At 34.4% G+C, this 13,535-nt stretch overlaps 1 protein-coding gene across 1 annotated transcript in view; it reads left to right on the plus strand.

Annotated features, from left to right (window-relative positions):
* The window catches only part of ASCC3 (activating signal cointegrator 1 complex subunit 3), a 254,014-nt gene that overhangs the window by 214,210 nt on the left and 26,269 nt on the right, over nucleotides 1-13,535 (plus strand). The gene's annotated exons all lie outside the window — the stretch shown is intronic.

Below are 13,535 nucleotides of genomic sequence, written 5' to 3' on the forward strand. Positions count from 1 at the left end.
TTTTTGGCTTGGTAGAATACTGAAATCCCAGAGTAATAACTGCATATCATCATCTCATATTTGTGGAATATACAGCATAATGTGAAAGATAGAGCAGCTTTAATAAATTTGGGGACATTTGAAGAAGGTCCATATCCTATACTGTGTTTCTTTCAGTCTCCCAGGCACCTCACATTTCCTGATGTCTTGCTCTGCTGTAGTGCCAGCTCAGTTGGCTATTCTGGTGACTGTTTAGTAACAAAGTGCAAGGCAAGGCAAAAGATCTAAGGGTACAAATTCAGAGGTACAGAGTACAGTGTAGCATGATAGTATTCTGTGTCATCATAAAGGAATCATACTTTACATATTTTTAAGAGTTTATGCTTTTATAGCTACAAAATCTTCTATTTTCAAGGTGGCGTAATTCCACTTGTACAAGCATATATTTGGAAGGAAGAAGTACCACAACACTATCCAGGAAAACCTAAAACGTATTTCTGCCCATATATGATTAAAGACTCTGCTGTATTACTTATATTATACTACTGGCCCGAATTCTTTAATATTTGTATTTCCAAATGTTGACCTCCAAATCAGGAGTCCCATTTATGTATGTTACTTGTATGTTTATGGTTTTGACACACTGCCAAAACTTTTCTGAGGAGAAATACAAGCAGAAAAACGAAACAAAACAAAAAATAGTGCTATTCAACAGTTCACATCATAGAAAAACCCAATCAGCATTTTATGACACTAGGAAAGCCACTTTTCTAGTAGAAGGACTTTCTTCCAGACAAATTTAAATCACCTGCTGCAAATATTCAGAGTGTTACAGCTCAGAAATAAAGACCACAGTAATCTTTTGTAATGGAAAGTTTTAGACAATCTAAATAGGGGAGTTACTGTCACTGACCCTGCAGTATCTGTTCTTCTGTTGTCAGAAAACATTGTAAGTTCTACGGAATAACATGCAGTATATTCAGCTGAAAACAAAATGGTAGTCTTCTATGATTCATGTATATTCTATGTGTAAAATGACTGCATTTTAAAGAAGAAATATCCACAGGGATCACATGTTAAATAATAAAATATTCAGTATTCAATGTGAGGGCTTTACTCCAGCTGCTGTCTTTTTAAACTATCTTTTTCTCTCTAGAGAAAATTGTCTACGCATAGAAACTTTTTTTTTTTTTTTTTTTTTTTTTTTTCAGAAATATTTGGAGAGGGAAGCTTGAGAATAGGATTAGCAGTGATAGAGGGATGTTTCATGACACTGTGTAAGCTAATGAGTAGCATAGGGAAGATGAATGATACAAGCAGATTGTAGTGGTGTCCGTCTTACGCCAGGGCTCCTCATCCATGTAAACAGCTTACCAATAGCTTGTCTATAAAGCACAAATAAAAATAGCTAATATTGCAGACAAAACCTAAGACCCTAGTGTTGGGCAAAAAATTTAAAGTGTAAAATGTATTAGATCTTTCTATGTTGTAGTTTGTTGGTTTTTGGTTTTGTTTTTCTGGAAAAGTAATCTTATGAATTGTCTGTTTACAATCTTAAGAGGAATGAAACTGAAAATCAGTTAGGGGTCAAGCATGCCAAATTTGTCATTTTGAAAGATGACAAGCATGTGTGAATACTGGATGCCATTATAGCTGACAATTTTTCCTTTTTATGCAGATGTTGATTTTCATAATTAATACTGGAATTAGTGTTCATTCTTGTTAAAGGTGTAAATTGGAAGGGTTTTTTTTTCAATTCGATGTAGTGCTGAAAGGAATTGCTATTTCAGCAGAGTTATTGCCAAGGATTTTTTTTTATTTTTTTTTCCCACTAAACACTGTGAATTAATGAGTTTTATAATTACGGCAGTTGCTTCACACCTCTATTGTTAACCAATGACATTACATCTGCCTTGCTCCACTGGTGCCCTCCTCCTTCTCATTGAAGCATTTAGCAGTTTTGGCAATGGGGAATTACATGGCATGGGGTAAGTAGTCTAATTAGGTATAAGTGAAAATCCTGAGGGAAAAGGATATTTAAAAAGTAATTTGAAGAATCTCTTAATGACGCTGGAACTGAAAGCTGTAGTTATAGTAAAAAAGGCTTCTTGTTGCAAAACATGGTTATAATTGTGATTATTCCGATTATCAGTCAGTTTCAAAGTTTTGGATTTTTGACTGTATTGTTTAAAAATAACTGTCCAAAAATTTCTCAAATGCAGTTGCAGGATTTTGTAGACATGATATATGGCATTGCTCATGATCTTGCAAACTTTTAGATATTTACCAGTTGGCATGATGGAAGGCAGAAGTATCCAACTGTAACAAATAAGATCCTAACATTGTGGCTTTTTTTTGCTGAATTGTAAGTGTGTATCTTGAAAGGGCACAACAGTTTGTTTAAATCAAAACCGGGAAAAAAGTAAAATTGCATTCAAGAATTCAGAAAATTGTGATTGCATTAAAAGCTTTAATCTGAGCGTGATTGAGGGATTTTGAGTTTCAGATTGTTATCCTGTAATACTAATGAGAGAATTATGGATTGCATAGGAATGAATTGTCATTGAAGCTTTGCTACTTACATGAAAACAGTTTTTAGTCATTCTGTTTCCACTACTAATGAGTTTTGCAAAAAAGTCACTTGATAGTAAGATTTGTTTCCATTTAGTAGTCAACACCATTCATAGTCTTCTCCAGTATCCATTCTTTTCTGTATCTTTAATTTATCTTTTCATTTGGTCATCTGGTAGTGTTTTGCGAGATCAGATGTGTTGATTCTTTTTCATTATGGTTGGGTTTTGATACTTCCTTTTCATGAACAGGAAAATGGCACATGGCAACTACCCTGCAGACATGTTAGACAGTAATAAGTGATGCAGATAAATGGGGTACCCTTCTCTTATGCTTCACCATCTTTCAGTAAATCTTTACTTGAGATGTTTGACCTGTTTGGGGTTTGCAGGCAAAGTTCAGATTCAGTTACTTTTGTAACTGGTTTGTGTTGAGCCAGTAATTTTTTCTGAGAAAAAATGTTTGATGCTTTTCCATAAAGTTTTCTTTAAAACTTTTCTAGCTGTGCTTCAGGCAATAATAATCTAAACACAGTAGCCTTAGATAGCAGTAGTAAGAGTAATAATTGTTGAGTTACGGTACTTCTTGAATTAAGTGTTATTGAAGATAAAGTGTTCGTGAATTATTACGGGCAGGCTGGGAGTTTTCTGAGGTACATAAAGACTGTCTTCTCTTATTCTATAAGTTAGGGGCAGATGTTAAAACAAAGATCAAGTTGAAAATCAATGGAAGTTACTTTGGAGTAATTTTTGTTACTACCTGTACTAAAGTAGCAATCGGCACAAATTTTTTTTGAAATCAAATGTGGTTTGTTGTATTTTGAAAAAAGGATGTCTGTCTTGGTGATGAATTAGAACTATGTTCACTAGATCCACTATCTTCAGAATCTTTTTGTTTTGCTGCTACTCTTACTTGATTATCTGGCTAATATTCTTATGTATTGAGCAAATGCTTTGTAATTTCTGTTTGTACCATGCAGTGAAGGAGATACATCTTTCAGTGCTTGTTTTATCCCATGTTCCTCCTTATTTCTGTTTTTGTATTCTATCTAAAAGATGAAACTGGTTGGTCCCCTTGTGCTTATTGTCATGTCTTTCATGTAAACTGACTATAAGAGATTGTTTTCCTTCTAACTGGATTGCTTAGAGACAGAACTGCTTGGTATTTTGTTGTAATGGGGCATATGTATCTTCCTGTCTGTATTATAAATGTGGTCAGGTATCCACATACCTCTTTCCTATATTTTTATCTGATGTCTGAAATACCTTTGATACAGTGACGTCTGTTAGTATTTTGAAACTCCAAAAATTTGACATCACTGAAGTAAAAGATTTGGAAGGTGGAAGGAGCAGGTTCATGAAATTAGGACTCTCCATCTCAGATACATAGATAACAGAAGAGTGGAGTTATAAATGCCTTACCTGTCTTTCATTACCTGTACTGCAAGATTATAAATAACTAATCTGTAGCTTTATTTTCTATTCATTAACATTGTTGCATCCTATTCTAATCAGGGAAACATTCCAGTATTTCTAAATTCTTACCCTCTCTGTCTAAAACAATTTTACTTTCTAAGCAGAATTCTGTCTTTAAGCTGTCATGTCCTATGAAGGGGCCACAAAGGTTTTTGACTCAGGGATGAACTGTGTTCCAACTGTTTTTCAGTTAAAAGCCATGACAAATTATTAAGTTACAAAAACATTGTCCAAGAGCAAGCTCGTGTGAACTGTTTTGTGTAATACTACTCTGTAAGCCACGGCAGAGACATTGATTTTGCATTGTTTTGAAATACTATATAAAACTGTTTTTTCTGCTCTATGAAACTTTTCAGAAAAAAAAAAAAAAAAAATCAGGTCATTTTTTCTAAGTCAGTCATTTCCTGTTTTACGTATATGTTACATTGAACATGTTTATGCTATAATGTTTTTTTTCTTCATGGCATAAAAAAAACAAGACGATATTCATTACAGTGATCTTTTAAAATATGGTATTTAATTATCGAGAATAGAGACACTTCATCACAAGCTTTATATCAAATGAAAGGCAATAATATTACATTCTAACTTTTAGACAACTTACATATTTGATTTCACATATATTATGCATCGTCAGTAATAAGAGCATGACTACTGTACGACCAGGAATGGGCCTCAGCCATTTAGCATGACTTCTGATAGCAGTAGTTAAATATTTTCTTAACAATAAAGCTCTGTCCAGGGCTGTTCAGTTCATCCTAAACATAGTCATTTACAGGACCACATACATAACTTTCATATAGCCTATATTGTCTGTATTTTAATATTTAAAAATATTTACGGTTCAGTACTTGTGCACTTAGAACATCCAGAGTATAACTGTGTTAGATGAAATAGTTATAAAATTGTGTTTGGTTTCATGACAACAGAACAAAACTCTATAGTGAATTTAAATGCCATCTAAATTTCTCTAACCTTATCCACTGTATTCCAAACACAGAGTTTGGAATTTATTTATTTATTTAGCAGAGTGAAATTTGTCTTTTTTTTTTTTTATAATCCAGTAGGTGGAGCAGTTTTGAATATTGCAGTACTTGAATGTAATCATTTTTGTAACATAATGGCACAACAGTTTCTTATTTTTCTCTTTTCAAGTGATTGTTTGATTTTCAGTTTGAAAACATTGTATGCTGCCCTCCTTCCCAGAAGAGCACAGTCAGTTGGTAAATCAAGATGACAGTCTCCACTACTGGCAGCTAACTAAATATGGCATAAGTCTTGCATTTTTATGGCATCAATAAGTAAGAATTATATTCCAAACCAGAACATATAAACCCTTCCCATCTCCACACATGACGTTCTGATTAACAAATCTCCTTTCTTTCTCCTCTAATCTTCTTAATTCAATTTTTGTCACTGCTTGCCAGTCTGGAAAACTGAATCAATACTCACACAAGTTAAAACCTATTTTAAAGATGAACTTAAAGGTTTCTGACATACATACCCCATTGGGCTTCATGACAAGAACTGTTATCTATAAGTAATATAGATTATCTTTGATTTCTTATTATATTTATTTTTTGTTGTTGTTGCAGTGCAGCATCCAACATAAAAGCTTGTAGAAGTGTATATAACTGTGATAGTGAGAGCTGGTAGGTTGAGACTGTTTCAGACAGCTGCAGTAGTAACTGTTATTGTCAGAAAAATGGGGAAATAAATTCCCCATTATTCAGGACGTACAGTTGCAGCTATAGCAGCAAAGCTATAAAACTCCCATTTACTGTTTTGGTGAGTCAGGAAGTTATAGTACTTTTGTCTGCTAGGATAGTTGTGAGTTTTCTGCTGATCTTGTCCTGCAGATGTGAACATTGGTTGCCGTCTATGGCAAATCAGTGCTTGTCTTTGGTGTGTATATGCTGCTGTGCAAGTTCAGTGACAGCAAGCTTGGTTTAGCTGGCTACTTAGAGCTTCAGGCAATTCAACTATACACCGATTTATTATATATATATTATTTTATTTTATTTTATTTTTTACTGGTCTCTAGTTACTAGTTTCACTTTTACTAGGATTATATTGTTGTGCTATAAATTACAGCAGTTATATTGCTGATGAATTTGTTTTCACAGAAATCAGTGCACTTAGTGACCGTAATCCAGCCTTACTGACTTCTGTTTAAATTCTCACAAATGTTTTTCTCTGTTGTGAAACAAGTTACTGCACCAACTTGCAAAACTGTTAAGGAAGTGGATTTCATATTGTAGCCTGTTCTCTCAAGGAACTGAAACTTCCAGATAAGTAGCTGAAAGAATTTCATCATACAAGATTGGTATCCAGTATAGACTGTGCCTTTTACATAGTGGTTTTTAAAAAAAGGAGGATTATTGAGTGGTCCTTAATGAAGTATCTGACACTTCTATTTTCTTTATTTACATTTAGATTCTTTCTTTATCTCATTCTCTCTTCTTTTTTCTTTTTTTCTGATGGAACCTGGCTACCTTCAGAAAGTTGAATTTGGTTTTAAATCTAGATGTTATTTATTATTTCAGATTAGAAGTTGGTCTCATATGGAATCCCTAATATTTACAAGTGCATTATTTCACAATTATGTAGGTCGGTCTTGCTCCTAACAATTCTTGAAGAAACTGCAGTGATATTTTTCCTATAAAAATGCCAAAACTTCTTAGCATTTGAAAAAAGTAATATACTTTGTAAATTTGGTACAGCATAGCTTGCTTTTAGAGAACAAACAGTTGCAGGTTTTTACTATGTAGCTTTTTTTAAATACTTTTGTATGAGGGTAAAAAATATATTATTAATGCATTGCTGTTTCCCAGTCTGGTGTACTGTTATTGTCCTAACAACTGTGAAAACTGAAATTATGCACATTTCTTAGTTTTACCTGAGACAATGCTTAAGTACAACTTAATTTAAAAATTCTAGTATTGTCCTATTTCCCATAGAAGAGTCAAGTAAGATGCCACCAGTTTGCTTGGGTTGCCCACATCCCAGCTTCCTATTCCCTTTCTTTTCTATCTTTCAGTGGAAAAATCTAGTAAGCCATCAGAGATTATTCAAACTGCTTGTTTTCAGAAAGCAAACGTATTCCTATCTCGCCTTAAAAAGTAATAAAATGGCTAAAATCCCTTTCACAACAGGGTCTCTTCAATCCTTTTCTTGTCAAGGTGAGGGCTCATGCTGTATTTGGTTATATTTTTTGGTGTGTACATACATATATACCTGCAAAATATTTTGTAGGTACAACTGGTATATACAATACTAAGAAATTTTATTTTAAACGCATGAAATCATTGATTGTACAACATTCTTTAGGTTAATTAGATTAATTCTAACTTTTGTTATTTGCTCAATGCAGCAAGCAAATGTAAACAATGTGAGATGTTGATAATAGATTGTTTTTTCCCTCCATATATGATTGTCTTGTCTTAGTGTTTACTATATGCAGTCATAGATGCTAATTTTGAATACTTCTGCTATAAGAATGTGTGTTTGCTTTCTCTTGTTTCACACAGAACAGATGGATGCTTGACTGCCTGCTAATCCACAGCTGGAATGGTTTCAGCAGTTTCCACGTTGCTGGGTTAGAGTGGCTTTTCTAGTGGACTGAGAGGGCAGCAAGAGAGGGATATCATTATTCATCAGTATCCCAGTGGGATCACTGCCAGCAGAGATTAATTTTTTCTGTTATGCTTGTAAAACAAGCTCAGGTGGAGTCTCTAATCCTCAGGGCACGGGTGGCAGATCAAGGAAGATGCTACAAAGCTAGTTAATTTTCAGATTCTAGGGGAAACAGAAGCTCTGTTAGATGTATAAATACATGATTGCAAATTTAAGTAGCTCAAACCCAAATGGGATCTTCCGAGACATCTGGTACTGAAAATCTCTGTTTTCTTTGTCTTTAGAAAGAAGTTCTCAAAACTTTATACCAGAGGGAAAATAAATGCAACTCTTTTAATCATCAGTTATCTTTCCATATATATATATATATAGTTGTAAATACAGTTCTAGCTTCAGTTGAAGGTCTGTATTTACAGGTAGAACAGATTTAGTGTAAGTCTGTGTAGGTAAACTGTGCTTTCAGTGTTCTCACAAATCTTTGTCCAGTGCAGATCATTGAGAAAACTATCACTTGCAATCCAGAAAGGGTTAGAACTGTCATAGTAATGTATGGTACATCTCATTTGGGTAAAGGAATGTTCTGGTAAGATCACATGTGGTGCAAGGCCATTTTTAGCTTATTACCCACTTTATCCAAACTTTGGTCATTCATGACAAATTTTGGTTAGAACATCCTCAAATCAAGCATGCAAAAATACTGGCAGACTGTCTATATGTTCCTTAGATTTCAGAACTTCATTGTTGCTGTTTCCTTAGTGACTGTCCTTCTTCCACACCCCTGAAATTGTCAAATTCTGCCTCTGCATTACCTGGTACCTCAAGTTCTTCAAAATTTCAGGTCAGATTTTCAAGAATGTTAATCTGCATAGTTCTACTGAAACGAGTGCAGATATGCCAGTTTTTTTATCAGCAGGGAACTACCCTTATTAAAATTTACTCACAGCAGCTGTCACTTCCTGTTACAGTTCTGATTTTTTTACTGTTACATTAAACTATTTTCACTTAAAAGTTTCATTGCTCAGAGTGAAACCAGTAGCACTGGCTTGTTGGAAGGACACTGTGCATAGAAGCACCTTCCAAGTTTCTCATGTATTTCTGCCAGTTCATTATTGTTCTACCATTAGTCTGAGCTTGAGTCTCTCTTGAGCAGAGGCCGCTAGTCATTTCACCACATGATGACAGGTATTTATGCTTGCGAACTTCTTATTTCCTTTTGTCTCTGATCACATAGTAGTCTATTTCTGGAATTTAATCCAGTACAAAAATACAGCAGTGTGCGTTTGTCCCTCCCCACTAGGGGAGCTGCCACAGGTCAGCAGATCTGAAATCCAGTCCTCAACACACAGAGCTTTTACAACTTGCCATTTAACATACACGCTGTGTATGGGCCCCATTTCACATTAGGAATTAGTAACGCTTATTCTTGTCTCGATGTGGAGTTGCATTAACTTAATGCAGAGCTCCATTAACTTCTTCCCTGGGTCTGGGCTCTGCACTGGAAGATCCCAGTGGAGGATCAAAGCCAAAGATGAAAAATGACTGATCATTTTCCCAGGGAAAGTTAAATGCCAAGATTTGTTATTAGACTTTTTATTGCTGTCATCATCTCAATCAGCATTTAAGCCAGGTAATTCAGCCAAAACTCAGCTTCAAAATTTGGACATCCAAATGGAACTGAACTATATTTCTCATAATGATTAGTCTTTTGAATATAGTCAGAGATTTTCCCTTTTTTGCATTCACACATTACTGAGTTCATGTACTGAAAAGGAGTATAACTGCAGAAATTTCAATACAACCAAAACCAGTTGTTTTTAAATCTTTCCCATAATATGACTTGAGATTACACAGGAAGAAAGTTGTGGGTCACTATCCCATCTAGATGTAAAAAATTAAAATTAAAAAATGACCATAATGCATTCAGAATGTGCAGGTTCAAAGCATTCTCATGAAAAGTAATAGGAAAAGTCAGGCATCTTGGAGAGCTGAAAATCTCGAATATACCATTTCCAGTGATAAAATGTAATAATTCTCTCACATTACTGTAATTCACCTTATAAATGGAATTTATACCATTCAATTTATATTTATTTGCTATGGTCAAAGCAACTTATTCTAGGTGGATAATGTGTATGCCATACCAGTTTCAGATGTTTCCTCTTCTTTTTGTCCTTCTTTATTCTTCTTGCTTTGCGTTTATTTTTTCTCAAATTGTCAAGTGTTGCAAGCTTACTGATTTAGAAATCTGAGTGAACTAAAGCCATCTTTAGGAACAATGCATGCATAATACTATGAAAGTACCTACACATTTGGGGGAATAATGATTGTTATTGTAAGAATGTTTTTCTTTTTATTAGAATTGGCCCAAGAAGTAACCCTAAATTATGATTGTGATCATAAACTTCACATAATATGGATTTTTAGAGTTAGGGCTTACTGAAAATCATGAATCCATTCCTTGTTTTAATATGTTTTAGTAAACCACACAATTTAAAAAGAAAATGTTTCTGAAACAAAATGGTTCTATTCATGTATTATTTTTTTTTTTTTACCATTTGGTAAACCCACTGCATTCATTTTATTATCTATTCCCATGTCTTCTTGTACACTGAATCATAAATGCTCTGATATGCTTAGAAAACTTCAGAAAAAAAAATTGATTTTCTGGTTATTACAGAAGTGTTAAGAACTTTTTGCCCACATCAAATTATTATTATTACCTACAGTTCTCTCTCTCATGCCTGCTGGCACTTTTGCATTTTCTTCTAGCAACTCCATGCTGAAGCAGAGGTCTGTAATTTAACTTTGTACGTTAGAAGTTCCCCAGTCTGCTCAGTCATTCCTTGCAGTTGGTAGCTACTATTGTTGACCTCCTATTGCTCTGTGCACAGTGGCAAAGGTCTTTCCAACTCCTGACCTCTGGTCATCAGGAATGTCATCAGTAGTTTGTAGTTTGGACATTTTAAGTAAGAGGTGAACTTGTGAAATCTAAGCCCTTCAGGGTGTTTTTAAGTGATCACTCAACTGTTTCATTGCCTTAGCTTGTGCCTTTTACGATGTCTGTAATTGTAAAATTTGTGGTGTTCATCAGATGCAGTTATTTTGAAAAATATGAAACACTCGTCTGTTTGAAGTGAGAAGTCTGAGGACCCAATTATATATTATCTCTCTCTATATATATATATGAGACATTTGTAAGAATTGTAAGCACTTTTAAACCTTATGTTCTTAGAAACTAAGTTTGTAGATCACACCCCTGAAATATGCTCATTTTAAATCCTGAAACACAGTTATAATTGATTATTTTTAATTTATATTAAATAGGCTTTTTTACATTATTCCATATCAATGGATTTTACAACTTTCTCTTTAACTACTCATGCTCAACTGTAAATTTACGTCTCTGTAGTTTCCTCCTACGTAGTTAATTGGATTGCCCTTACAATTTCAATTTTTTTATATATACGTCTTTTATCTGTAAAAATGTTTTAACCACTAATGGAATAAGTAAAAAAGTTAAAGTGTAGTATTTGCTTCAAACAATGCTGAGCAGCCCTTATCCCCTGGATATTGCTCTCCATCCTATGCATGACTGTTTTCCTCCTGTCTTTTTTCCACAAGTAGAGAGTTGAGGGTGCACCAGCAAAGTAGTGGGGAAGCGGTGAGATCAGTTTCCTGCTACCCAGATGGAACAGGAGAGTTAGCACATGCCCTGGTGGGAGGCCTGGTGCCAAAGAGGAGCCCCTTCTCTGCAGACAGGGCCAGCTGCTGCCACCCCAACAGCTGTGTGTCCTGCAGGCCAGGCATCTGCTTCCCTGCCAGCCCTCAACACTGATGGGAAGGGCTGAGAGAGTCCCCAAGGGAAAGAGATTGCAGGGTTGGCTCTGATGTGTTGGGTGCTGTTCGATTGCACTGCCGGAGAGATGCGTAGTGTGGAGAGGTGCTATATGGTAAATGAAAGCAAGAAGCGTGTTTAGAAATTGTCTCTGTGACAAGTTATGCTATCACACAGCAGATATGTTTTCTCCAATCTTTTCTCTCAGTTTCTTTTTTTCTTCTTTTGCATCGTGTTTGCCACTGTTCAGGATTGTTATAAAACTGCAGCTTGTTCTGTATGTTAGCACTGCCTTCCAAGCTGCCCTGAAACCTAGTGTCACTTCTTGCAAAGTCTGTCTTCAGAGTATTTTGTGCAAGTGTCTGCTGTCTACAAGAGGCCTTGCAGTACAAACATCACCATGTAACACAACAATGTCAATAAGCTAGGAGAAATGACTTTTTTTTCTTTCAGTCTATCAGTGAATCTTGCATAAGAACATAACATTTGTTCTTAAATGCCTAACATTTGTTCTTAAAACCTATAACTAATAATATATGCTTATAACTGTCTAATTGGGTTGTTGTCTTTGACCTTTTATGCACAGGAGTCAAACAAAAAAACAAACCAAAATAAACAAAAAAACATTTTAAACTTTAGAGTTTGAATTATGTCCCATCAAATGAACTTATATGTTTATGATCTAGCAATAAACTCTTTGAAATGGGAGCTTATAATGGAATCACTAAAAGAGATACACTTTTTCAGAATAATAGTTCTATCAGGCACTTCACCCTGCCTGTTTTTCAGTCTACTTTAGTTTCAAGTAGGCCAAAAAACATGTTTTAAGTATATGGTCTGTTTGAACTTTTTTTTTTCTTTTTTCTTTTTTTTAAAGAATGTATTTTCTCACATTTATTTCTTTTCTGAATATAAATTGATACTTGACTGAGAATCAGCTGCCTGCCAAGATGTATCTGCATAAATTTAATATCTTTCCTTGTAAATAAAAATCGTACTTGAAAATGTAAGATAAAATATAGTATAAATTTATTGGTAATAACATGTGTGTCACTATGGTATCAATACAGTCTTGGGAAGAGAATGAGCAAAGAAAGACTAATTTGGGAATTTTAATCAGGCAGGATTTTTTTCCTTATAATACAGTAAACATAGGGTCAAGTGAAACTTTTCAGCTCATGACTGTATGTGTATATATATATATTTTTTTTTAATTGACATTATTTCAAATTTTGTAAGTATTGTAGGTTGGGTATCCTCAATTTTCTTATCTATCAGTCTGTTGTAAAACACTGTTGTCTAGTTACCCAGCTATTCACCAGATCAGTGCTCGTCTTTGTTCTTTTTTCTTCCTCTAATTCAGCCGTGTAACTTTACTACAGTAATACAAACACAGGTATTACCCAAATGAGGACTGTCACAGACTGCTTTAAAGATTGGTGTCCTTTCTGTATTCTGCAGCACTTGGAGGTGACAGGTCAGGGCGCTGCACTGGAATACTCTGCAATACTTTGTACGATGGAACAGTGGAATAAAAGCTAAAAACTGATTATTTAATTTATTATTAATTATTTTTAGTATTATTGTTGAGATTATATTTACATATGATAATTTATGAATCATAATATGGTCTTTTTCACTCTGAAAAATTGTGTATTGAGCCACCTTTGAATTTCTGATAGAGAAGTTGTGATAGAAAATGAAAATGTACCACATAAAATATTTCTAGTGTTAACTAGTGTTAACTGCATAACAGCCATTAAAAAATTCTACATTTATTCCATCTCTTTTTTTGTTGTTCTTTTTGTTTTTGTTTTTTCTGTTCAACATGCAAATATATAATTTATGCAGACCTTCAGCCTGTACTCAGACTCCCAAGAGTTTATGTAACTTAAACCAGTGTTCAGGTAAAGAAGATGTGTCTGCTATATTAACTGAAAATGATTCTCATCTTTTCACTTTTTTTGTTATTCTGGTAGTTACTTCTGATAATAGTTTACTGCAGACACTGATTTTTGAACACTTTAGCTTAGCAGCTG

The sequence above is a fragment of the Meleagris gallopavo genome, chromosome 2, assembly GCF_905368555.1.
Source record: "Meleagris gallopavo chromosome 2, MGAL_WU_HG_1.1, whole genome shotgun sequence".
Taxonomy (NCBI): domain Eukaryota; kingdom Metazoa; phylum Chordata; class Aves; order Galliformes; family Phasianidae; genus Meleagris; species Meleagris gallopavo.